At 40.4% G+C, this 27736-nt stretch overlaps 1 pseudogene; it reads right to left on the bottom strand.

Annotated features, from left to right (window-relative positions):
* Positions 1-23245: 23245 nt before the first annotated feature.
* Positions 23246-25526, bottom strand: LOC114686447 (annotated as a pseudogene).
* Between the last annotated feature and the right edge of the window lie 2210 nt (positions 25527-27736).

Genomic DNA, 27736 nt, shown 5'->3' with positions numbered 1-27736 from the left:
GCTTTAGGCAAGTATGTGGGGGCATGTTCTTGATGAATGACTGATACGGGAGGGCCCAGCTCATGATGGGCTGTGCTATCCCTAGGCAAGTCCTCATGGGTTGTATAAGAAAACATGCTGAGCTAGCCTTGAGAAGCAACCCAGTAATCAGTATTGGGGAAAATTATAAAGGCCACTCCACGTAGTTAAAAGGAAGATTTATTTAGTGGATGACTTACAAATGAAGGAATGGATAGGTCGCGGGGGTCTGGGGAAAGTGTATCGCAATCCAGCGGTGTTCTCTGGAGCTCTGCACAATCAATCTCCACTATCCAGGGTCCAGGCGCAGAGAGCGAGCCCAGAGCGAGCGCTTGCCCATCCAGCTCTCAGGTTTCCAGCACCTCCCCTCGCCCCGCCTCGTAGGCGTGACAGTTGCCAGAGTCTCAATGGGGGTTGGAGCTTCCAGATCCAAGCTGGAATGGCTACCCACTACATCTCCCCCTTTTTGTCTAAATAAGAAGGTTCTAAACTAATACAAGACTATATACAAAGGAATGGTTATCAAATATTGTCCAGAAATAATGAGGGATAATGACCTAGATAAGATGTAACTACAACCAATGCAAACAATATCAAGCAAGAAACACATTCTAAAATCCAGAGAAGTATAGAGCATAGGTGAAAGGCATGTTATAAAGATCATTTAAATGTGTCCTATCCTAAAGAACCTGAATCTAATATTTAATATGTTCTATCTAAGATATTATATATACTAAGTTGTAACTATAACTGCTAGTCTTCAATCCCATCAAAGACCTGAGAAGGAACATAATGGTACCTGAGAAATGGTAGACGGATGCAAGCAACTTCGGGAATCTTGCAAGAGTAGACCAAGACAGCTGGCAGCCTGGACAGTCACCTAATGTTTCTCAGCATTGTTGGTGCATTCAAATTGGCTACAGGCCTAGAGTAACTGACAGACCATTTTCAGAAGCAGGATTTCTGAAAGACCATCTTACCCTGTCTTGGCAGAGTACAGTGGTCGCTTTCCTTGTATCCCGCTTGTCCAGAAAGGACAGCATTGCATTTGTACTGTCAGCCATCAAGGCAAGGGCAGTTCTTTGCCCCATAGGCCATTTTGTGCCAAAAAGACAAACTTCCAAATGGAAATGTCTTAGAAGCCCAACATTCTCTCGGGATCAATTGGTGCAGCCAGGAGCAATTGTGTCTCACGTCAACAGAATTCTAAGTTATTTAAATGCCATATTCTCCAGGTCTATGAAGTGTTTGAAGATTACCTGTCCATCTGACCTATGTATCTGTAAATCTGGATAACCTAACTAACGTAACTATAGAGATGACAGGCATAGGCGACTATAAATCTATAAATCTTATCTACCGAAATAACCTAAGGACTAAGGCTTCACGTAAATAAGGTAAACAGTCTATAAGCAAATGTATGGTGAAGAACGATGACTTCAAAATTGTGACAATACACAAGATATTTATAACAGAGGTAGGAATATATAGTGCGATATGCAATATGACAATAATCTTAAATATATATCAATATACCAAATATCCTAACAGAAGTAGAACATATATAAAGTATGACAGATATAAATTTACATTTGTATCAATATAAAAATGTTTCAAATAAGAGTAGAAATATATGTACATTATAACAAATATAGTTCTGTATTTGTATCAATATACAAATTATCTTAAACAGGAGTATAAAAATAGTTTACATTTGTATCAACATATAAGAATCTATAACAGTACAAATTACAGTGCAAATTGTCTAAGGTTGCTATTTTACCAAGTTTGTTTACTAGTATATACAATGATTTACCATCATATCTTATACCTATCCGTTCCATTTCTTCTGCCCCCCCCCTTTTTTTTATACAATACTGAGTTAATATTTTCTTCCACCCCCAACCCTACAACTGTCATCCATAACCCTGAGAATTATGAAACCTAAGGGAGAAGGGGCGTCGTTTTCTTAGAATTGCTTCCTGCCGTTTAGGGGGTGATGTTATCTCTGTTGGGTACTGTGAGAAAGCTCAGATAGTTAAATCTTAGTTAGACTAACTATAGGTTCTGCAGCAAGTTTTAGAGTAATGGGTAAGATTGTCTGAAATTCTGGCAAGAAGTGTAGTATGATGATGATTACCATGGCATCATTCTGGATTGGGTAGAGTTGTTGTTGTTGGGGCCCCATCTTCCTTCTGGAGACTTCTGAGATTGCTATTGGAAAAACTTATTTGTTATCAAAAATGGGAGGTTTGGATTTAAAGAGGACATAGCATGTAAGAAAGGATTCTGAGAAATCAAGAGTAAGCATGGAGAGAATTAGAATTTAGAAGACAATGGTCCCTTTTTATTGGTTTCCTTCTGTCTCACACCAGAGGGCTCTTCTGATACGGGACTGAAGAATCTCTCAAACTTTTCTTTTAGCAATATGCTTGGGTTTAGAGAAGGAGTGAGCCAATTCCATCTCCAAAGCCAGCTTGGCTATAATTGAATTGGAACCACAACTTTTTTAGATTGATAGAGAGAAAGATGTTAGACAGTGAGATTTTACCATGTGTAGATTGGTACCAATAGATTCTTCCTTTCTGTTGTAAATATCCGGATATCCAAGGCCTTATGAGTTTTGGAAGATGGGTATTTCCATTATCCTGGAAAGACAAAAACAGAACCCTACCCCACCCTTTGATTGTTAAATTTTCTTACAACTTGTAGAGATGTCACATTGGTGAATGATCTTTTACTTCTCTTCATCAAGGGGTTTTTCCTGTTCGAATCGAATTTTTATTAATTTTGTTGGTATCCATAGCTTTTATTCTCCTGCAGAAACAAAGGCAAAACCCCTTCCCCAACGTAGAACATATCCAGGTTTCCATTCTGAGGTCAGCACATCCTTGAAATAAACTGGTTGGTTTAGCTCAGGAGTTTTGTCTGTCGTCCAATGTCTCTCCGCAGCTGTTGTTCCTTTTTCATTAGCATTGAGAAAATTCAAGGTTAATAAAGCACTATGCAGTCTATTTCTAGGAGTCATTGTTACCTGTTGCTGTTTATTTAGCATATCCTTTAAAGTTCGATTGGATCTCTCTATGACTGCTTGGCCTGTGGGATTGTGTGGTATACCTGTAACATGCTTTATATTATAATAAGCAAAGAACTGTCTCATTTTATTGGAGACATATGCTGGGGCATTGTCTGTCTTAATTTGTACAGGTATTCCCATGATGGCCATAACTTCTAATAGGTGTGTAATCACAGAATCAGCCTTTTCAGAACTCATAGGAGTTGCCCATTGAAATCCTGAATAGGTGTCAATGGTATGATGTACATACTTTAATCTTCCAAATTCTGCAAAATGAAACACATCCATCTGCCAAATTTCATTTCTTTGTATACCTTTTGGATTACTCCCTGCAGGTAATGGAGTTTGGTTATAGATGGAACAAGTAGGACATTTTTTTACAATATCCTTAGCCTGTTGCCAAGTGATGGAGAAATCCTTCTTCAAACCTTTGCTATTTACATGGTGTTTCTTATGACATTCTGAAGCTTGTAGCACATTACCTATTAGTAACTGATCAATCTCATCATTACCTTGTGCTAAAGGTCCTGGTAGACCTGTATGGGATCTGATATGTGTTATATATATAGGATGTTCCCTTTTTCTGATGATTTACTGCAATTGTATGAATAATGAAGTTAATTCTGTATTATCAGGAATAAATTCAGCAGTTTCAATATGTAAAACAACTCTCTCTGCATATTGAGAGTCAGTGACTATATTGAGGGGTTCTGTGAAGTCCATCAGTACCATAAGAATGGCATACAGTTCTGCCTTTTGTACAGAGCTATATGGACTTTGTACCACTTTACTTAAGTGTCCTGATTTATATCCTGCTTTCCCTGATTTATTTGCATCAGTGTAGAATGTGAGGACTCCAGAAATTGGCTTTTGTCGTACAATGTGAGGAAGGACCCATTCAGTCTTCTTTATGAATTCTATTCTCTTGCTTTTGGGATAGTGGTTGTTAATCTCTCCCAAAAAGTTACTGCAGGCTCTCTGCCAGTATTCATTATCTTTCCATAGTGATGAAATTTCCTCATTAGTTAATGGTACTACAATTTCTGTTGGGTCCATTCCTGTCAACTGGCGAAGTCTTAATTTACCCTTTTGAATCAAATCAGAGATCTTTTCTATATAAGTCTTTAATTTCTTATTTGGTTTACGTGGTAGGAATATCCATTCCAATATAATATCTTCCCTCTGCATCAAAATACCTGTTGGGGAATGTCTAGAAGGGAATATGACAAGAATGCATTTAAGTTCTGGATCCACACGATCCACATGTGCTTCTCGAATTGTCTTTTCTACTAGAGCCAATTCCTTCTCAGCTTCGGCTGATAATTCTCTTGGACTATTTAATTCTTTGTCCCCTTCTAGAGTATTAGCCAAATTTTTTAGTCCATCTTTGGGTATTCCCATGATACCCAGTAAGTTGGAAATGCTTCCTAATAACTTTTGAAAATCATTAAGAGTCTTTAATCTATCTCTTCTTAGTTGTACCTTTTGGGGTCTAATTTTTTGTAGCTCTATCTTATATCCTAAGTAATTAATAGAATCTCCTCTTTGTATTTTTTCAGGAGCAATTTGCAGTCCCCAGCGAGGCAAAACTTTTTTTACTTCTTCAAACATGCTTTCTAATGTATCTAACTTTGGATCAGCTAATAGGATATCATCCATATAGTGATAAATTATGGATTGTGGAAACTTTACACGAATTATCTCTAATGGTTTCTGCACAAAGTATTGACACAAAGTAGGGCTGTTTAACATTCCCTGTGGGAGGACCTTCCATTGATATCTCTTGACTGGCTGAGAATTATTATAATTAGGTACTGTGAAGGCAAATTTTTCTCTATCATTTTCCTGTAAGGGTATGGTAAAGAAACAGTCTTTTAAGTCAATAACTATTATAGGCCATTCTTTTGGTAGCATAGAGGGCAAGGGGATCCCAGTCTGTAGGGAGCCCATTGGCTGAATTACTTTATTAATAGCTCTCAGATCTGTCAGCATTCTCCAATTACCAGATTTTTTTTAAATAACAAATACAGGAGAATTCCAAGGGCTGGTAGATTCTTCAATGTGTTGAGCATTTAACTGCTCTTGAACCAGCTGATCTAAAGCTTGTAGCTTCTCTTTTGTCAAAGGCCATTGTCCAACCCAGACAGGTTTATTAGTTAGCCATTTTAAAGGTAAGGCAGTTGGTACTTCTGAGAGTTCAACAACAGTCGTGCTCTGTTTGTGAACAGCCTGAATGGTTGGTGACTGATTTTTATAGCATGTTATGATATTATTTCTAGAAACATGTATTGGTCTGTATTCCTTTTCTGAAAGTGTAGGAATTTTAATCTGGGTATTCCACTGTTGTAACAGATCTCGGCCCCAAAGATTTACTGCTACATTTGCTACATATGGCTTCAGCCTTCCTCTCTGTCCTTCTGGCCCTATGCATTCAACCCATCTCGAACTCTGTTTTATCTGAGATAGGGTGCCAATCCCTAACAGTTGGACATCTACCTCTTGAAGAGGCCAATTCGGATGCCATGATTTTGGTGTAATTATAGTCACATCTGCACCTGTGTCTACCAGGCCCTCCAGAACCAGGCCATTAATTCTAATTCTAAGCTTTGGTCTTTGTTCATTTATGGAAGTCTGCCAAAATATTTGTTTTATAGTGTTCTTCATAAACTGTGATCCATCTATCAAAGCTGTTTTATCATCCATTGCAGTATCGGTTTTTACATTAGGCATTGGTTTATTCAGTTGTCCTGGAGAGGAATTTCTTCCACAGTGGCTGGGAATGTTCGTACTACATTTGATTTGGGGGCCTGCAAGAGGCCCCCTGAGGCGTTTCCCGCCAGTAAAGGGTTGCCTCGTATATCTATTTTTGATCTACACTCATTGGTCCAATGTTGGCCTTTGCCACACCTTCTACATAATCCAGGAGGTGGTTGGGGTCTCCTGTTTAGGCTATTCCTAGAAGGAGTATTACTTCTAGGAGTACCCCACGTACAGTTTTTACTTATATGACCTGGTGTACCACACTTAAAACATTTGGTAACACGGGGCCTTCTTCACCTCTGGGATTTGTCTCTCCTATCCAAGCCTCATTACTGTAGTTAAGAGACTGAACACCATTAGTGTACTGAATCCATTCTTCCAAAGGAGCTGATCTGATCTTTAGTGGTGTAAGTATTCTTTTGCACTCTGCATTAGCATTGTCGAATGCCAAGGACTCAGTTAATACTTTTCTTAATTCTTTATTTGATACAGCTTTTGTTATAGCTGTGTTCAGCCTTTGTAAAAAAATCAGTGAAAGATTCATGTGGTCCCTGAAATATCTTTGTGTATACCTCAGTTGGTTTTCCAGGTTCTGGAATTTTTTCCCAAGCATTTAGAGCTGCTGTACGGCATAGGGATATTGTATGCTCATCATAAGTGGCTTGTACATTCCTGTCAGCAAAACATCCCTCACCAAGTATTTGATCTTGGGAGATCACAAAACCTCTGAGTTTACCTTGGTGTTCTAAATTTTTTGCCTCTTCTCTCAACCAGCTCTTCCACTGTAGCTGCTGGCTATATTCTAGAACAGCTGAAATTAACTGATGCCAGTCATCTGGGATGATTCTATGTGAGGTAGACCATGAATTTAACATCTGTTTTACGTATGTGGAATGTATCCCATACGTAACTACTGCTTCCTTTATATTTTTAAAGTCCCTTGTTGAAATTGGTTGTAATGTATATGTCATATATGGCTTGGGGTGTGTGTCATCTGCTGACTTCTCATGGACGATAACAGGATAAGCCATTGTATGAGAGCTGTTTGGAGATGTTACAACCTCTATGGTCTTGACCTTCTGCTTATTAGTTTCCTTGTCACGTTTACTGAGAGTTTCTTCTAGGGCTTGCAAACGAGCACCTAGGGTCTGTTCTAGGGAGTGAACCTCCTCTCTTGTAAGGGACTCCAGATTTCTCATGGAATCATAGACATTTTTATTTTCCTCAGAAGTACATGATTCCATGGACCTTATCTTATCAATTAATGATAATCTTTCTTCCTTATGCAATGTCTGAGTAGCCATAACTTCACTCTGGAGAGTTAGTGTTCTATCCATTAGATATTCATATTTATTATCAATAAAATCAATTTTGGGTACAAGCCTGTTTTGTAAATCCTGATTAGCAGATTCTAGAGAAAGAATCTTTTCCTGTAAGCCTTCATTACTATCTTTTAAAGCAGATTCCAGAAAGAGAATCTTTTTCTGTAAGCCTTCATTGCTATCTTTGAAAGCAGATTCTAGAAAGAGAATCTCTTTCTGTAAGTCTTCCTTGCCATCTCTTAAAGCAGATTCCAGAAAGAGAATCTTTCTCTGTAAGCCCTCACTGCTATCTTTGAAGGCAGATTCCAGAAAGAGACTCTTTCTCTGTAAGTCTTCATTGCTATCTTTTAAAGCAGATCCCAGAAAGAGAATCTCTTTCTGTAAGCCTTCATTGCTATCTTTGAAGGCAGATTCCAGAAAGTGATTCTTTTTCTGTAAGCCTTCATTGCTATCTTTTAAAGCAGATTCCAGAAAGAGAAACTTTTTCTGTAAGCCTTCATTGTTATCTTTTAAAGCAGATTCCAGAAAGAGATTCTTTCTCTGTAAGTCTTCATTGCTATCTTTTAAAGCAGATTCCAGAAAGAGAATCCTTTTCTGTAAGCCTTCATTGCTATCTTTGAAAGCAGATTCCAGAAAGAGATTCTTTTTCTGTAAGTCTTCATTGCTATCTTTTAAAGCCTGTATCAGTCCCAATAATGACTCATCTTTGTTCTTATTATTAAAGCAGTGTTTGAACACTGTGTGAATTATTACGATGAATGCCAAAATGGTACAGGCCAAATATGCCTGAGGAAGGTCATATATTTCCAGGAGAATGTCATTCATCATACAGGCAAAAAGGTTTTTAAATTCTTGTGAGGTAATGTTGTCAGCCATATTACAAGAATTACTCAAAATTTGTTAGTCAATTTTAAGATGTAAAATTATCAAGTACTTTTACTTGAAATAAAATGCTGGTTTGCTTATCTTACCTTTCTGTGGTATGGGAGGTGTAGTAGCGCTTTTCAACCAGCAGGCGGTGCTGGTACAGCTCCAAAGCAGGGCCTGCTGGCGACCTTGGCTGGCAGCAGCTGGAGGCAGATGGCGGGATGGCCGGGAGCCGGGGGCCGGATACCTCACTCGCAGTGGTTTTTCACTGGTCTCGGGGCTAAGCTAGGGAGCTGAGACTGGACTAGCTGCTCCCCTTTTCGGGAATGGACTGGTTATATGGAACTTTGCAGGTGGGTTTAGGTACCCGCCAGCCGGGGAGCAGGCTGAGGGCAGGAGCCGCCCAGACCTTTGGAATTTGCCCCATGTTGGGCGCCAGATATTGGGGAAAATTATAAAGGCCACTCCACGTAGTTAAAAGGAAGATTTATTTAGTGGATGACTTACAAATGAAGGAATGGATAGGTCGCGGGGGTCTGGGGAAAGTGTATCGCAATCCAGCGGTGTTCTCTGGAGCTCTGCACAATCAATCTCCACTATCCAGGGTCCAGGCCCAGAGAGCGAGCCCAGAGCGAGCGCTTGCCCATCCAGCTCTCAGGTTTCCAGCACCTCCCCTCGCCCCGCCTCGTAGGCGTGACAGTTGCCAGAGTCTCAATGGGGGTTGGAGCTTCCAGATCCAAGCTGGAATGGCTACCCACTACAAATCAGTGTTTCTCCATAGCCTCTGCTTTAGTTCCTGCCTCTTGGACTTCCCTTAAGGATGGACTATAAACTCCAAGTGGAAATAAATCCTTTCCTTCCAAAGTTGCCTTTGGTTCCAGTCTTTATCACATCAATACAAAGAAACTACAACAAAAATTGGTTTGTGGGATATTGCTGTGACAGACCTGATTGATCATGGTTTGTTTGTTTTCTTGTTTGCTTGTTTACTTGCTTGTTTGTTTGTTGGAAGGACTGTGGAAGCAATTTGGAACTTTGGGCTGGAAAAGCCATTGAGTGTTCAGAACTTAATGAGATGTGGTGGGAACTTGTAAGATAAAGTTGAGATCAGTCAAACAATGGAGGTCTGGTTTGTGAAGTTTTAGAAGAAATTCTGAGAGTCCCCTAACAGTTCTATCAGGGGCATTAGTGTGATATATTTGAATTAGAAATCTGTGGTATCCAGCGCCACAGAGGCTAGCTAACAGGAAAAGACCCTAGGGGGGACACATAGATGACCCTGCAAAGGAGAAGTGGATGAGATCTACATGAGTGGACTGGGTGGGGTTGGGGGCAGTGGCAGAGGGCAAGGAGTGGGGGGTGAGAACATAGGGAAATGGGAGGGATAGGCTGGAACAGGGACAGAGTGGGAGGGCATGGAGGGAGATACCATGATAGATGAGGACATCATGGGAATAGGAAGAGGCAAGGTGCTGGGGAGGCTCTCAGGAATCCACAAGGATGACCTCATCTTGGTCTGCTGGCAGTGGTCCAGAAGGTGCCTGGACTGGTCTACTCTAGTGACCAGCCTAGCAAATAACCTAGCTGTTATCATAGAGCCTTTGTCCAGTGACTAATGGAGACAGATACAGAGATCCATGGCCAAGCACCAGGCTGAGCTCTGGGAATCCAATTGATGAGAGAGAGGAAGAATTCCACAGGTGAGGGATGTCAAGATCATGATGGGAGGATGTGTAAAGATGACTGACCACACTAGTGGAAACCCATGAACTGTGGACTGGTGTCTGTGGAGCCCCCATGGTACTGGACTAGGCCCTCTGAATGCAAAAGACAGTTTTTGGCTCAAATTGTTTGGGTGGCACCCAGGCAGGGAGATCGGGAACTGTCCCTGGTCTATGGGCAGCCTTCTGGAATTTGGTGCCTGTAGTGTGATACCTTGCACAGCCTTGGTGCAGTGGGAAGGAGCTTGGACCTGCCTAGGCTCAGTGTGCTGGGCTCTGCTGACTCCCCATGGGAGACCTTGATTTTGGGGATGTGGGGTAGCTTGGGGGAGAGGGATGGGGGTGGGAGGAGGGAGGATGGGGGATCAGTGGGTGGTATGTGGAGTGAGTAGAAAATTTCTTAATAACAAAAAATGGGGAAAAAAGAATCTGTGGTATCTAGGAAGCTAGAACTGAAGAATCAGCTGTGACTACAGACACCAGCACTAAAACTTTGCTTTACAGGGATGATTGATGCTGGTTAGCTGGTCATGATAAATTAGCAATGATTAAGAAGAGACCAGTATCATTAAGGTGAAATCTTCTGGGAGCATTTCCTAGAGGTCAGCACACAGAATCTGTGTTCCAAAGAGGCCTGAAGCTGCTCTGGGGTATCTTTCTGTATGCTTTGAATATTTGTTGCAGTGATTGGTTAATAAAGAAGCTTCTCTGGCCTATGGCAAGACAGGTTATAGATAGGCAGGAAATCAAAGAAAGATAGAGGAAAAAGAAAGGCAGAGGTAGAGAGACACAAGCCTGCCATCCAAGGAACAACATGTCAGCAGACCAGTAAAGCCACAGAATATGTGGCAAAACAGATTAATAGAAATGGGTTAATTTAAGATACAAGAGCTAGCTAGAAAGAAGCTTGAGCCATAGGCCATCCAGTTCTTAATTAATATAAGCCTCTGTGTGTTTACTTGGGCCTGAATGGCTGCAAGACTGGGCAGGACACAGGAAACTTCCAGCTACATTTGATGCCCAACATGGAGCTTGAATTTCCACCTGAAACCTGAGAGAACTTAGTAAGAGATTCTAAAATTGAGCCATAAACAGGTTCCTGTTTTATGCCTCATGTGGGCCACAAGATGCCACAGCATTCAGGCTTGTGTGCAGCACAGTGGATTCCTGCATTGGTACACAGAGCTGTCACCAAGCTGTGTAGCATGCTTCAATGCAGATTTAGCTTTTACTCATACAGACAAAAAGAGTTTATGGGCCAGCTGATGGCAGCATGGACCCTAGAGTTGGTGGGATAAGAGTACCTCCTGAGTACTCTCCTGACTACCTCCACCATATCGGGAAGCTGAAGTGGATGGAGTCAGCAGCCAGGGCTGCTGCTATAACCTTAGCAACACTGCAGTTTGCAATGATCAAAAAAGGATCATAGATTCACAATAAGATAGATTCAGCTGGAATAAAACTCTAAGCTGTTTACAGTGTGTGTAAAAAATGTACATAGGCTTAGAAGAGAGAGAAAAAGAAATTATGTAGTTCTATAAAGAAATAGATAGCCAGGCAGTGGTGGCACATGCCTTTAATCCCAGCACTCGGGAGGCAGAGCCAGGCGGATCTCTGTGAGTTTGAGGCCAGCCTGGTCTACAGAGAGAGATCCAGGACAGGCACCAAAACTACACAGAGAAACTCTGTCTCAAACAAAAACAACAACAACAAAAAAAAAGAAAGAAAAGAAAAGAAAGAAAGAAAGAAAGAAAGAAAGAAAGAAAGAAAGAAAGAAAGAAAGAAAGAGTTTTAAAAAATAAAGTCCTTAAAGAGATAGTAAAAGTACTGTAAAAAAAAAATAAGCCATGTAAAGATGGAAATCACACAGAGAATCTGGTTTATATTGTCTTTTGGATTTTTAACTACAGAAAGACATTTGATTGTAAAAACTGCTGAGTTAAATCAATATATATATTAAACATATCTTGCCTTCAAAATTTGTATCTAAGGATGCATTGCCTTGGAAAAGAGATTCTGCTTTTGTTTCCACAGAAGATGAAAACCTATGGATTGCTTCCCGGCTAGTTTAGTTTCATCAGCCAAGACCCCCTGAAAGGTCTCCCATGACAGCATGGTCCAGATGATCCAACATCCAAAATCAGCTTCAAAGCAACTGGCTGAGATGATCTATCCTCACAGACTACAGCAAAGATTTAACTATAATTCTTAATTTTCTCAGGATCCCCATAAGATTGACAACACCCCCAACCAGCAAGAAGTAGTATGAAAAGCTACACCTAAATTCCCAAAACATTGTTTATAAGTGTTTATTTTTATTGAAAGGAGGCTGATTATAAATACAATTTCTTTCTAAAAGAGAAAATGGGATAGTATAGATATGGTAGGATAAAAGGATAGATTATTGAATCTACTTTTAAAAGGCAACAACTTGTTTAAAATGTTTTACGTTGCTATAGATTTTAGTTTATTAAAAATTTAAAGTTAATTTTGTTATACTATATGTGTATTTCTACTCGTATTTAAGGTATTATATTTGTGCAACTCATTTAAAATTATAATGCATAATTAAGAAATACAGATTAATAATTAGTCATTCATGATAATCAAAGTTATACTCATGTTAATTTAGTTTTCTAGTCATGTTAATTTTAGTATACATAGATATATTTCAATTAGGTAGGTAATCGTCAAACATTTGAAAGACCTACAGAATATGGCATTTAAAATGTTTTAAGAACTTAGACATTTCTGGACAAAAGACATATCTGCTCCAGGCAGCACTGATTTACATAAAAGAAGATGATGGGCATCAAACAAACTCCATATGGAGTTTGCTTTCCTTATGGCAAAAGTTAGCCATGTGGGCAAGAAACTGTTCTTGCCTTGACTGCTTGACAAAATTTTGTATTGACTGGAGGTCAGGACTCATGGAAAAATGACCACTAAATTTTGCCCAAACAAGGTGAGATTGTTATTCAGTTTCCTGCTTCACAGAGGAGACTGCCAGACATTCTGAAGGACATAAGGAGAAGCAACTGAGAAACTCTAAACCTATAGACTGAAGATGGATTCCTCAACATTGCAGAGAAACTTTGGATAACTGTCTAGGCAGGCAGCTATCTCTGTCATTCTAGATTTTTGGAAGTTGCTTACAATGCACTTCCTGTTTACTTGGGTAATAGTATATCCTTCTGGGGTCTTTGATATAGTTGAAGACTAGATAGTTATAATTTCCCTTGGTTGTGATAAAAGATATATTAGATATAAAACTTTAGACTCACAAATATAAGATAGATAAATTTTGTCAAATACAAATAGACTAGATATTATAACTGTAATTCTTGCTTGATAACTGTTCTATTATACATAATTTTACTATGTTAAAGTTAAAATCTTCCTTTTTGAGTAGATAGAAAAGGGGAAATGCTGTGGGATATCTTTCTGTATGCTTTGAATATGTGTTGCAATGATTGGTTAATAAAGAAGCTGCTCTGGCCTATCGCAAGTCAAGTTATAGCTAGGCAGGAAATCCAAGAGATATAGAGGAGGAAGAAAGGCAGAATCAGAGAGATGCTAGACTGCTGCCCAAGGAACAACATGCCAGGAGACTGTTAAAGCCACAGAACATGTGGAAAACCAGAAATTAATAGAAATGGGTTAATTTAAAATACAAGAGTTAGCGAGCAAGAAGCTTTAGCCATAGGCCTTCCAGTTCTTAATTAATATAAGCCTCTGTGTGTTTGCTTGGATCTGAGCAGCTGCAGGACCTGGCAGGACACAGAATAACTTCCAACTACACGAGGCTGCATTTCATAATGGCAGTTGAACTTGGTAATGTGATAGAATCTCCCATGTGTTACTGATGTTGCTGGCATGAGAGCTTCAGGATTTTAAAGGGCCATGGGCAGGAGATGAGCCTTGGCACTGTTAAAGCCAAGGGGGCTACCATTGAAGGTGAAGCCTCCATTATAGTAGAAACACTGGCATTGAATGGTTATTGGAGAAAGGTTGATGTTTGGCACCATGTGGCAGGATCAGAGTCCCCACTGATGAAGGTGTAGCCCATAGAGACCTCAAAATGACTCTGGGAAACCATGACTCTGGGATTACAACTAAGGACAGATGCAGCTGTGGAAGATCTCCTTTTTTTCACATGCCTTTCAGATAATGTCAAAGAACCTTGCTTTCCTTCTGGGATAAGACCTCATTCCCTACCTGGGGATCACTATCCTCATAACCTTGAAAGGAGAACATATTCTCCCTTTAATAGAGACTAAAGTTGATCCAATAGTATGGGCCATCTAAAAACAGATTAGAAGAGCACTCTGCTATAAGTTCCCTTATTCATAGCCATCCAAAACACTCTTCTTTCCCACCACCAACAGTATCCTTTAAAGCTTGAAACATGATGCGGTTTATAAATCATCACAGCTAACTTAAAAAAACAGGGTTGATTGGTTCCCTTTATTAGCCCTTGTAACACCCCTATTCTCGGATCACAAATCCTAAATAGAGAGTAGTTCAAGATCCCAGACTTATTAAATAGCTAAAATTCTACTTCACCAATGGTTTCTAACCCATATACTCACCTGCCCAAGATCCCAGATGTCTCCAAAAGGTTTACTGTCCTAGCCTTCAAGGATGCCTGTTTCTATGTTCTCTGAGTTCCAAACCTCTCATGTTATCTAGCTCACCTGGACAGCCCTGCCCCCAGGGATTCAGAAACTGTTCCCACTTCTTGGCCAGGCTTTCACTGGGAATTTTCTTGACTTTTTGAACCCTCAAGGTTAAGCTTTGCAATATAATGGATGACTTCCTCCTTTATGCCTCCATGGAAAAAGACTCCTAAGAAGGAACCAAGGACTACATTAATATTTTGGCTTGTAAGGGCTATAAGATATCCAAGAATAAGGCTCAATTGTATCATCAGTCAATAACTAAAGTTTTGTGATAATCTAAAAAAAAATAGTAAGGGCCAGGTACCACCTATCTCTTCCCTCCCTCTACCAAAAGCATTTGGACAACTTGGAAGAACTCTGGGACTTAGGGGTCATCTACAGGATCTGTTTCCCAGGATGTGAGAAAATTGCCTGGTCTCTGTGTCAGCTAATAGAAAATGCATAGGTAAGAAAGACACAAACCTTGATTTGGGGAAAAAAAAAAACTAAGACGTTCCAAGATCTTAAGTAGGCACCTCTTTGAGCCACAGCTTTGGGCTTCCCAACTGGCAATGATTTCAATTTCTGTCTAACTAAAATTTGACTTTGTCAGTATTTACTCAGTCTGCAATATTCAACATCCTATAGGCTTTCTTAGCCAATAACTGGGCCTCTTTGCAAAGGACTGGCTGGTATGCCTCAGATCTATAGCTATAGGTACTTTGTGGATTGCAGAGACAACTAAGTTGACCTTGGAAAATTATTGACTGTACTATCCCCACACAATAGGACAAGGCTATTAGAATCAAAGAAAACCAATGGTTAACTAGTAATAGGATCTTAAAGTATCTAGCTCTACTCCTAGAGAGCCCATCTATTCAAATAAAATTCTGTCTCACTGTAAACCATGACACTGTCCTTGCAGAGGAAGACTAAGATGACAAAAGGCCTAAACATGAGAGCGAACAAATAGTTTACAAGCTTATGTCACTAGGAAAGACTTAAAACAACTGTCCTGACAAATACTGCTTGTCTTCTTTACAGACATGCACTTCTTCATGAAACATGGGATCTCCTTAGCCGGATGTGCTATAGTAACCCTTACTGATGCCTTCATACATAAAGCCTTCCCTCCAGGGACCAACACTTAGTTGGCTGAACTAATAGCCCTAACTAGAGCCTTAGTGCTTAAAAAAAAAAAAAAAAAAAAAAAAAAAAAAAAAAGAACAGTGGTCATCTGAAACACTTATTCAATGCCTTTTTTCAGTCCTACATGCCTACCCAATGAGAAGGAAAGAAAAAGAAGCTTTCTTAGAGCTACAGGATTCCCTGTTAAACACCAACAAGAATGAGATAGACTGTATTTCAACTCAAGGGAGTAACTGTTGTGGAAGATTTGTTTAGCTAGGCAAAAATGTTTTGCATTTGTTTATGTTGCAGAATATTACTTTAACTATGTTATGGTATGTTTATGATGAATTTGTTTAACCATGTAAAGATGTATTGCTTTGCCTGCTTAAGGCACCTGATTTGTCTAATAAGAAGCTGAATGGCCAGTTGCTAGTCAGTAGAGGGATAAGCAGGCCTGCTGGGCATAGAGAATAAGTAGGAGAAGGAATCCATATGAGAGAGAATGAGGAAAGAGAAGAGGGAGAAAGAAAAGAAGATACCTGGGGCAGGCAGCCAGGCGGCCACCAGCCAGCCAGGCATGGAGTACGACATACAGAAGGAAAGAAAGGTAAAAAGCCCCAAAGGAAAATTTAAACAAAGAGAAATAGGTTAAAATGCATTATAAGAACTAGTGGAACAAGCATAAGATAAGGCCAACCATTAATAATTAATAACAATTCTCCATGTCTTGATTTGGGAGCTAATTAGCGGCCCAGAAGGAAGCCTGTTACAAGTAACAGCTATCTGTTGTAAAGGGACTTCAAAAGAATACAGATGGGCTGACAATGCCTCTAAAATAATAATAACCCAGCAAACAGAGCTTTGATTGTGTCCTGTAACCCCTGGCTTCTTTATTGTCAGAACACCCTTCTTGGGTAAGACTCCAGTATACTCCTGAAGAACCAGTGAACATATGAAAGTAAAACCTCATTATCCAGCCATTGAGATTACATAGGGATGATTCTGGGAGATTGCTCCTGCCTGATAGATGGGAAATTTAAAGACCCTCCATCAGGCCTTTCATTTGTGCAGGGATAGAATCTACAGCTGGAGAAAAGACTGTTTATAGGAACTAAAGCCACCAACTAGATAGTAAATGCTTGAGAGCTATGCCAGAAGAATGATCTTTAGACCGACTGGCTCACTCCCTGAGGGGTGCAAAAGATAGGATCTTATGCCAGAAAACACTGGCAAATAGATTTGACCCATATACTCAAAAACTGGGGAATCTAATTCTGCTTAGTTTAGTTGGCCACCTTTACCAGATGGGTTAAGGCATCCTCCTGTAGTACAGAGGTCTCTGAGGTGAGGTGGGCCTTATTGCAGTAAGTCATCTCCAGAGCTGAACTGCCAAAGATTATTCAAAATGATGATGAACCAGGTTTCAAGACCTCAATGACATAAGGGGAATGTAATTTAATGTCCTTTGTACCTGGTGACCTCAGTCCTCAGAGAAAGTAATGACCTGTTGTAGAGACATCTGAGGAAAGCTACATAACAAGGAGGACCCTGTGAGGGATGCATGGATCTCCCTTGTAAGGGAAATAGATGAGAGCTTCTAGGTAAACTTGGGGCCAGGAAAGGGTTTCAGGAGAGGGGAGGGGAACATGAGGGATCAGGATGGCCGAGTTGGAGGAGGGATGGAGAGAGACAGCAATGAAAGAAATATCTGCATAGAGGTGGCCATTTTGGGATTAGGGAGAGACCTGGTGCCAGGGAAATTCCCAGGAACCCACAAGGATGACCCCAGCTAAGACTCCTAGCAATAGTGGAGAGGGTGCCTGAACTCGCCTTCTATAATCAGATTGATGAATACTCTAATTGTCACCAGAGAGCCTTCATACAGTAACTGATTGAAGCAGATGCAGAGATCCACAGCCAAGCAGTGAGCCAAGCTCCAGAAGTCCAGTTGAAGAGAGGGAGTAGGGATTATATGAGCAAGGGGAGTCAACATCATGATGGGCAAACCCACAGAGACAGCTGACCTGGGTTGTGGGTGTTGGTTTTTTGCGGCTCTTACCCCGAGAGGAAAAGTCATGAAAACAAGACAGAATCCATTAACAAGAGTTTTATTAAGATAAGGGAGAGAGACAGATGTGCACAGGCCTGTGGAAAGACACATGAGTGAAGGGGGACTGGGAATCACGGCACTGGCTTATTAAGGCTGGGCAGCGCCTGCGCACACAGGCCCATGTGGCTATTCCACACATGCGCATAGATCTTATGGTTGTGCTGCATGCCTTATGCAACCATGCAAAGCCAGGGGGTCCTGGTCACGTGTTTTGACCTGAAAATGACTAGGCAGAAGTGACTAGGTCCTGCCAGGCATTCGTGACCATGCCCAACCTTGGGTGGTGTTGTGAATCCATATCAGTGGGAGCTCATGAACTCTAGACTGACAGCTAGGGAGTCGCATGGTACTAACCTAGGCCCTCTGCATGTGGGTGAGAGTTGTGTGGCTTGGTCTGTTTGTGCAGCCCTGGCAGTGGGACCAAGATTTGTCCCTGGCACATGAGCTGGCTTTTTGGAACCTATTTTCTATGATGGGATACCTTGCTGAGTCTTGATGCAGAGGAGAGGAACTCGGTCCTGCCTCAACTTGGTATGTATGTCATGCTTTGTTGACTATGGGAGGCCTTACCCCTTTTGAGGAGTGGATGGGGATGGGGGTGGAAATGAGGTGTGGTGGGGAGGGAACGGGATGAAAGAAAGAAGGAGAAACTGTGGTTGTTATGTAAAATAAATAAAAAAAAAATTAAAAAAAGAAATTGTGAATAAAATAGTGGTTACCAGATAGAGGGTGAGAGAGAGAGAGAGAGAGAGAGAGAGAGAGAGAGAGATGGAAATATTGAATTGATCTAAGCTGCAATAAAATTGGAGCAAGAAATGCCACTGTGCTACTGCAGTGTTGTGGCTCTATATAAGAACTATGTACTTCATACTTCAGAAAGCTAAAAGAACAGTATTTTGAAACATTTTAACTAAAAATAAATGATAAATTTTTGAAAAAAAAAAAAAGAGGCACCTGATGAAACTGATTCAAGAAGTTAACCTCCCATGAACTTTTTTCTTCCCTTTGGCCTTGGTTCATATCAGACCCATGAAATGCTTGCTACACAGAAGGTCCCTTCTCATCAATTACTTCTTTTATATTTTTAAAAAAGATTCATTAAAACATATATGAGTCTCTCTCTCTCTCTCTCTCTCTCTCTCTCTCTCTCTCTCTCTCTGTGTGTGTGTGTGTGTGTGTGTGTGTGTGTGTGTGTGTGTGTGTGAATATAGGTACCCAGAGAGGCCAAAGACCTTGGATCCTCATGGAACTGGATTATAGGAAATTGTGATCTGCCCATTCCAGGTGCTGGAAGCCAACTTGGGTCCTCTGAAGGGCAATAAATGTGGCAAGCCACAAGAATATATTACAGAGATTCAGCTGTGTATTGAAGTTGTACTTTCACCAGCCAAGGGTCTGTCAAAAGGTAAGCAATTTATTATGAATATTTGATGTTATCCACCTTTTAATATTTCAGCTGTCTTCTGCTATGAAATTCTTGTGTTCCCTAATATTCCCAGATCATTTGGCAGTCCAGCTCCTCAGACCTGCTGAACTTCTAGGTAACTAACTTCCCCACTGAGCCTAGGAGACAAACTGGCTGGAGACACATAGCTTTGTTTCTTGTGCTAATGAAGCTCAGACCATCCCCTTGCCTTGTGTCCTAATGGCTCTCCAGAGCCATTGGCTGAGAACAAAAGAGGTTTTTACATATCAAGGTAGAAAGTAGAGTAGAGCAACATTCCCATGTGGCCAGGGGAAGAAGGAACATGTATTTTTCTGTAGAGGATACAGAATGTCATGACCAGGGAGAAGGGAAGAACACAGAGGTTTTTGTAAATGGTAAGGCAGAACTCTTGTAGAGTTCATCAGAGCCAGGAGTAGAGAGCAAATAGAGATGGAGGGAGAAGAAACAGAGGATGAAGACTAGGTAGGAAGCATAACAGCTTAGTTGGTAGCAGGACTTTGGGAGGACAGTTTAAGAGAGGACAAAGAGGAACTGAGTGTCAGGACAGACTGAAGCTATGTAGACAGGATTTCATCCCAGAGAAATAAAGTAGACAGACAAAGACCTTGGTGTATCTAGATTTATTCCTGCCCTGAATGCTGTAGCTATATAGAATTTCATCTTAGCAGAATAAAGTTAACAGACATAAGAGCATGGTGTACGTAATTTTTTTTCCCTCAGATCTCCCATGCCAGTCATAGTGTCTGACCTGGATCCTGAGTAATCCATTGTTAGTTATTTTGTGGCGGCGGCGCTCTTACGCTGCAAGGAAATGTCACAAAACATGACAGAATCCGCTAACAAGAGTTTTATTAAGATGAAAATGACAGATGAGTGCCCAGGCCTGTGGGAAAGACACGTGTGTAGAGAAGAAGAGAGCAGCTGGGAATATGGCACCAAAAGGCTGGGTATGCACAGGTCGATGTAACTTCACATATGTGCGTAGATCACATGGTTGCATTGCACGCTCTTACACAACCATGCAAAGTCACGGATCCTGGTCACGCAAGACACCTTGACCTGGAAATGGCTATTTTGACCTGGAACTGGCTAGGCAGAAGTGTCCAGGTCTGCCAGGCATGTGCAAACATGCCCAACCATGGGTGCGTGTTGTGAATCCATCATCCATAAATATATGCTTTTAATCTCTCAGCCTCTCTCCAGCTCACTAAAGACTTCTTAATAGATAAAAGTCCAACGTAAGTGGGATAAACCATCTCTTGACTCCATTCTTTACTGAGGAGCTATTGTCAGTATATTGTTTTGCTAGGGAAGAGAGAATCATTATTTTTTAATGATGTGGTCACTGGCAAGTTTCCCATGTTCCAGTGGATAGGCCTACATGTATGTATATATGGGCAGTACTAACTAGTCTTTGTGGAATATTGAAAAATAAATCAATAAAAAGACATGAAATGTATAGAAGCATGTTGAGAGAACACAGGGAAACTAAAGTGAGAAACTGGAGTGCAGATATGATCATATTTTATTGTACACATGTATTAAATTCTCAAAAAAGGAAAAAATTAAAAGACCAGGTAAATTTAATTCTTTAGCTCAGTATGGGAGCACCCTGTATTGGGTAGCTGTTCTGTCTATGACTTGAAGCATCACCCCTAGAGAGGCAGCAGGTAACTGCCCACCTGCCTTTGACCTTGAAGCACATGCCCCTGGGGCGTGACTTCTCAGTGACCCTTAAGACTTGAGATTCACATAGGCATCACTCTCTCTTACCTCCCTCATGGGACTTGATGTGGCATTGATCCAGGTGGCCAGAACAGCATTCCAGAACCTGTGTCAATTCTGTTCTGTACAGTAAGTTTTTTCCTTTAATAAATTTTTTGCCCTTTAAACAGACTCTGTGGATTTCTCACTATAGGCCTCTGTAGAGTTGGTTTTTTTTTTTTTTTTTTTTTTTTTTTTTTTTTTTTTTTTTCTATCCCTTCTGCAGTAAAAGTCTCTGGAATTGACTTCTGGGTTCATCACACCCACCTCAGATTTTGGATATCAAATCTTCTCTTCTCCCAGAATGCCCTAATTCCAGAAGAGAATTATACCTGTGAACCACAGAATATCTAAAGTCTCTCTTTAGGATAACATGCAAATATAAAGATGCTACATGAACACCACCAGAAGGTCTGACTATGCAGGGTTAATATTTATTGCTCAAACTCTCATCACCTGTTTTTTAAGTAGACTTATCTGCTTCATTCTCAGGGCATATCTTCCTTCAATAACCACTCTTTGTCTACAAAGGCTGGCTATATCACAGGCTTCCTTTTCCTAGGCATACAAATTTACGGTTTATTTAGCTTTTTAATTCTCTAACTATAAAGGAAAAAAGTCTCTTTTACCTTCCCTGGAGCTATCAGCTTTTATTCATAATGACTACTACTCACCTTCCTATTCTACTTATTAACCAGCTTAAATAAACTATCTGCTGCCAGATCTGTTTACAATGGGACTCATCTGAACTTGGAGGGACATTGATATCTGTGCAATTTTAAATGCTGACCATTGAAGATTGAGTCAATCTCAATATTTTAGCTTCTAATATACTCTTTATTCTAAAACTGTAATAGTAGAGTGGGAAGATGACCAAATTCAGTCTAATGGTAGCAACAAATAGAACCCTCTGAATGAGTTAGGATGGGTATGCTTGAGAAGGTGTCATTTGCTTTTAACACAGAAAGGGATCTTGGATGGGAACTCATGATGCTTCCCTCTATGATACGCAGATGCTGGTATTCCTGTGGAACACAATCCATGAGTATTCAATGCACTAGATTCCCATTATCAGCCTATGGATGACTTAGACTCATGGGAGGGTAGAGGTTGAAAATCATACCATCTTCACATGATGGGGAAATAATCAAAATAATTTCATGTGGTATTTCCATAGCTTCCTTTAGAACTAAATAAATCAGTGGGCCCAAATCAATCTTATAGTTACATGAAAATCTGGGAAAAATACACACTGGTATTTTTATAAACATTGTTACCTTCCAACCCTTGCAGCCCTCCCCCTTTTTGTTCCTCACATTGTGCTCTAAGTACCTCTTTTGACAAATGTCTCATAGCCATTTGACCTTAGATCAACTCCATGTGAGTGATTATTTCCCAGATTTCAGAGCTTCAGATCTCAGCTCATGGGGTCCCTAGGCTCCTGGACTAGTTTCATTTATGTTGCTATGAAAACAGCGTGACAGAAACCAATAGAGGAAGAAAGGGTTTCCTTAGCTCACAGTTCCAGGTTTCAGTCCATCATTTCATTGAAGTCAAGACTGCAACTTAAGTAGCTAGTCATATCACATCCACACTCAAGAGCACAGAGAAATTTCCATACCCGTGCTGCCTATTTGATTGTTTGCTCATAGCTTTATTAATATTCTCATACAGTTTAGTCCACCAGCCATGAAATGGTGCTCTACAAATTCAAGGTGAATCTTCCCAACTCAATTAACAATCAGGATACTCCCCTCCACGAGTGTCAACAGGCCAACCTGATCTAGATGATTCATTAAAACTCTCTTCCCAGATGATTCTAGGATGAGGTGTGTTGACATTTAAAACTAGCCAGCTAGGAACCCCTCCATCTGAACTAATCAGACAGAAATGGCCTCTACTAAAATCTTCATTTGGATTTGAGGCCTATCAATGGTATTGGCCTAAAGGCAACAGGCTTTTTAAATTTTTCTTGTGTAGATCCAAAGATCCAATGTATACCTATTGCTGCCTACTCACTGGTGGGGCCAATATACTGCAGTAAATACCTTCCTTGATGCATGTGTTCTTCAAACTTTGAACTTTGCCTTGTGAGATATCATTTTCTTTTTCATTTATTTCTTTCTAACTTTTTCTTTTTTGTTGTTTTTTTCTGCCTTAGCATTTACTTCCACCCCACATTCTTGGGACTGTCTTCATCTAATCTGAACAGGAGATGACACTGATGGAAAAGATGCTGGCTCTACCTACAAGAACAGCTGTTAGAGCTGCCTGGGGAGAAATTCATGTCAGGAAACTGAGGAGATGCTGTTAGGGTGGGCAGCTACCTGCAGCTAGCTCCGAGGTGCTGTGCTGCAGACCAATTCTCTCACATAAGTGTTGGCAGGGTCTGCCCCTCCTCCAGACACTTGTCATAGGCCTTCTGATGTTCTCCATGGAGCTTCATCATGATCATGCAGGTGGGACACCTGAAGCCTGCAGTTCCACCCCAGTTCACCTTAGAGGAAATACAAACATAGGACAAGTTCTTGTTCTCCCACATAACTGGAAGGTGACAGTATACCTCAATCGACAATGTGTCTCTTGCCAAAACCATGATCTCCTTATCACCCTTGTTGACAAATTTTTGAATCTCTTTCACCCCATGCTAAATTTTCTTCTGCTTTACTACCTTCTTTGTGCACTTGTAGAGCTTGCACGTCTGGTGGCAGGGAGCCAGAAGCTGTGTAATGAGGTTCAGGCTGACCAGCAGCTCTTGGCACATTCACTCCTCACTGCAGACCTTCTCCTGTCCCTTAGACACCTTGGGAACAGCCTTTATTTGTAGGCCATCTTGGCAACTGCAGCAACCCAGTCAGTGCATGGAGAAAATGTGGAGCTGCTGTCTCAGGGATCACTTCTGAGTCATGAAGCTGTGTATCCAGATAAGTCTTTCCTGCCCGCTGGTACCCAGATGATCAGAGGCTTAATATTAATTACAAATTGGTTTATGGCTCAGGCTTCTTGCTAGCTAGCTCTTTCATCTTAAATTAACCCATTTCTATTAATTGATGTATTGCCACGTGCCATGCCATTACAGGTCTGCTGACACGTTGTTCCTTGGGTAGCAAGCTGGTGTCTTCTCTGACTCCACCCTTCTTCATCTCCATCTTCAGTTTGAATGGACCACCTTAACTTTATTCTGACTCATCATTGGCCAAACAGCTTTATCACCCAATGGGAGTAATACATATTCACAGCATACAGAATGACATCCCACAGCACTTCCCCTTTTCTGTCTAATCAAAAAAGAAAGTAAAATTATGTATTACAAAACAGTTATCAAGTAAGAATTACAGTTACAATATCTAGTCTATTTGTATTTGGCAAAATTAAAGAAAATATTTTATCATCTATCCTACTTTTGTGAGTCTAAAGTTTCATATGTAATTTACCTTTTATAATAACCAAGGAAAACTATAATCATAACTATCTAGTCTTCAACTCTATCAAAGACCCCAGAAGGATACAATATTATGAGTAAACAGAAAGTGCATTGCAAGCAACTTCCAAAATTCTAGAAATGACAGCGACATCTGGCTGCCTGGACAGTCACCCAAAGTTCCTCTGTAACATTGAGGCATCTATCTTCAGCCTGTAGGCCCAGAGTCTCTGACATACTTTTCAGTGAAGCAGGAAAGTTGAAGGACTATTTCACCTATTGGTAAAGTTCATCGGTTGCTTTTCTCTGTGTCTTGCAGAATGTCTGGAACTCTTTTCTGTGAAGCAGGAACATGAAGGACCATCTCACCTTGTTTTAGCAAAGTTCAGTGGTCACCTTCTTAAGGGGTCCTGCATGTTCAGTTTATACAACATACTGTCAAGCAGTCCAGGCAAGAACAGTTTCTTTCCCAAATGGTTGGCTTTTTTTTTATATTGTAAGAAAACTCCATAATGAGTTTCTTTCATACCCATCATTCTCTTTGAAGTAATTAGTGCTGCCAGGAGCAGATGTGTCTCACTGTCCTGAAAAGTCTAAGTTTAGAATCTTTTTAAAGCTTTTTCAGGTCTATGTGGATCAATGCCCAACAATGGACACCAAATGTAGCCAGAAGTTGTCCTGTGTCCTGAAGCCACTGGGTCCCAAATAAGCACAGAGAGGCTTACACCAATTACAAACTGTTTGGTCTATGGCTCAGGCTTATTGCTAGCTCACTATTACATCTTAAATTAACTCATTTCTATTAATCTATATATTGCCACATGTCCATGGTGACATTTTGCTCCTTGGGCAGCTGAATGGTGTCTGTCCCAACTATACCCTTCTTCTCCCTCTGTCTTTCTTTGATTTCTCACCTGGCTATAACCTGTCTTGCCATAGGCCAGATCAGCTTCTAAATGAGTGAGAAGCATTTTCTAAGTTAGGTTCCTGTTTAAAATACTGCCTCATAAAATGGTACTTTAAATGTGGCTAACCCTCCATTTCCCCAAGTCATTCTTTAGAGTCATCTGCAATGGCTTCTTCCATCTTTAAACATTCATGCTTACTAGCTATACTATATTTGAACTCCAATTAAATATTAAAACTTCCCACAGTCCTACAGTCTTCTTGAGCCTCCAAAATCCAGGCCATTAAAGCTCAACATCAGCGTGGACTTATTTGTCAACATGGTCCTTCAAACCTGGAAAGTACTAGACTTTCTTATCACCAAGGTAGGTATTACACATGCTTTTAGTAATGAGACTAGTTATTTCTGGGTAAACAATGTGAATTTGGTATAAAAAAAAACCTAAAAATTAAAGGTAACATAAAAATGTTAAACTATAGGGATAAAATCTCATGACTGGGTCAGTGGTCCTTTCTATCACGTATTGCAATTTTCTTAATATAGTTCATTTTAATTTGCAACTTTGGTCCTTATTCATTTAATATTCCAGTTTGCTTTGTTTTTTCCTGTTTGGAATCCTTCAGATTCCAGATGCTCATGCAGCTTAAGATGGCTCTTCCAGCTAACTTCTACCATGGGCCATTAGATAGACTTCTGATCAGTGACTCTGACTACCATCAATATTTAACATTCCTCTTTAGCCATAGTAGCTAAAAGGGTCTTGGTCCTATTTCCCTAACAGCAGTCACCTTCTCTGAGGAGCATCAGTGCATGAGAGAAAAAATGGAGGCACTTAAGTGCAAGACCCAGTTAAATTGGCCATCTATAAAAAAATAGTCTGAGGATGTCAGTTGTAGATGCCCCATGAATCTGCTTGGTGACCTTTAGATGATTATATTAGTTCATGATGAGGCCCCAGCGCTGGGAAGATATCACTCATCCATGCAGAAGGAGAAGACAAGTCACCCTTGGCCCTAAGCCACTATTATTCTCTTTTCTCTGGAACCACTTAAAAGCACAAAGTTCTGCTGCTTGTGCAGTATCCTCTCTTGGAACCTCTTGCTTCTGGAGTTTCTCTGAAACTTTTTTTCTAATAAACATTCTTGTTGAACTTCTTGACTCTATTTACCATCATCTATAGGACATGATCTCCAAGGGTTCCCAACTATTGTACATGTATTTTATAAATTCTTATTCTTTGCTGAAACATTTATTTAAGTCTATTCATCTTGAGCTTTTTCATACTGATTGTCAGCAGTGGTGACTGCTGCAGCAAAAGACACATCCCAGAACTGTCTCCAGCAGCCTGAGGAATTTCTGTGGCTTTTAGGGGCCCCCACTAGAGTAACATCAGATTTTTTTTTTACTTCATTGTAGAAAAGAATTTTAGAATCAGTGTTAGAGTTTATAAAAAGTGGAGTTTTTACATAGATTTGAGCACATGAACTAAAAGAAATAGAGACACACTATGTGGAGTTCTCCTCAGCATCACTTCTTTCTGCTCTTAATAAGATGAATCTTAGAGCCGGGCGTGGTGGCGCACGCCTTTAATCCCAGCACTTGGGAGGCAGAGGCAGGCGGATCTTTGTGAGTTCGAGGCCAGCCTGGGCTACCAAGTGAGCTCCAGGAAAAAGGCGCAAAGCTACACAGAGAAACCCTGTCTCGAAAAAACCAAAAAAAAAAAAAAAAAAAAAAATAAGATGAATCTTAGTAGATGTTATGTAATGTGCTGTCTTTTTCTGAAAGTCTATGCATCTTGATACTTGAAAATTGTACATATTTGCGCTACAAGCTTCCCTGAAAAAATATAAGGAGAACATATTTCCACTCATTATTATGAAGGCCAGAGCAAAGATATTCTAGTTTGTTTTATATTGCTGTGATAAATATAATGACAAAAAGAAATCTGTGGAGGAAATAGTTTATTTGAATTTATGTCTCTCAGCTCATAGACCATGGCTGAGATAAATCAAAGAAGAAACTCAAGCAGGAGGAAACTGGAGGCAATAACTGGAGCAGAGGATATAGAAGAATACAGCTTACTGGCTTGCTCTCACAGCTTGCTCAGCCTGCTTTCATATACACCCCAGGACCACTGACTGAGGGGCAGCAACCCCCATAGCATCAGTCACTAATTACATTGTGATCATTCAGCTGCCATCACATGAGAGTCCTTCAGTAGACTGCTCATTTGCCTTGGTACAAGCTCATATCCAGAAGCATGAAGAATGAAATTCTCTAAGCAGTCCTTGTTCACTGAGTAGCAAAGCTAGTCTGTGGCAACTGCACTCTTTAGTCTCACATGCAAATGTCTAAGCATTCAGTAGTGTTCAGGATGCTGGGCAGCAGTGCCATTGTCTAAAGAGTGGCCATCTATCTCAGTTAAGAACCAGTGCCTCCTCAGGCCCACTTTTTCCTCTCTCCATTTCATTTCTCCTGATCCCTTCACTCATCTTTTTCTCTGTGGTCACTTGGTTTCAGTTGTCATGAAA

The sequence above is a fragment of the Peromyscus leucopus genome, chromosome 2, assembly GCF_004664715.2.
Source record: "Peromyscus leucopus breed LL Stock chromosome 2, UCI_PerLeu_2.1, whole genome shotgun sequence".
Taxonomy (NCBI): Eukaryota; Metazoa; Chordata; class Mammalia; order Rodentia; family Cricetidae; genus Peromyscus; species Peromyscus leucopus.
The sequence above is the reverse complement of the archived record's forward strand: the minus strand, read 5'-3'. Positions and strand labels throughout refer to the sequence as shown.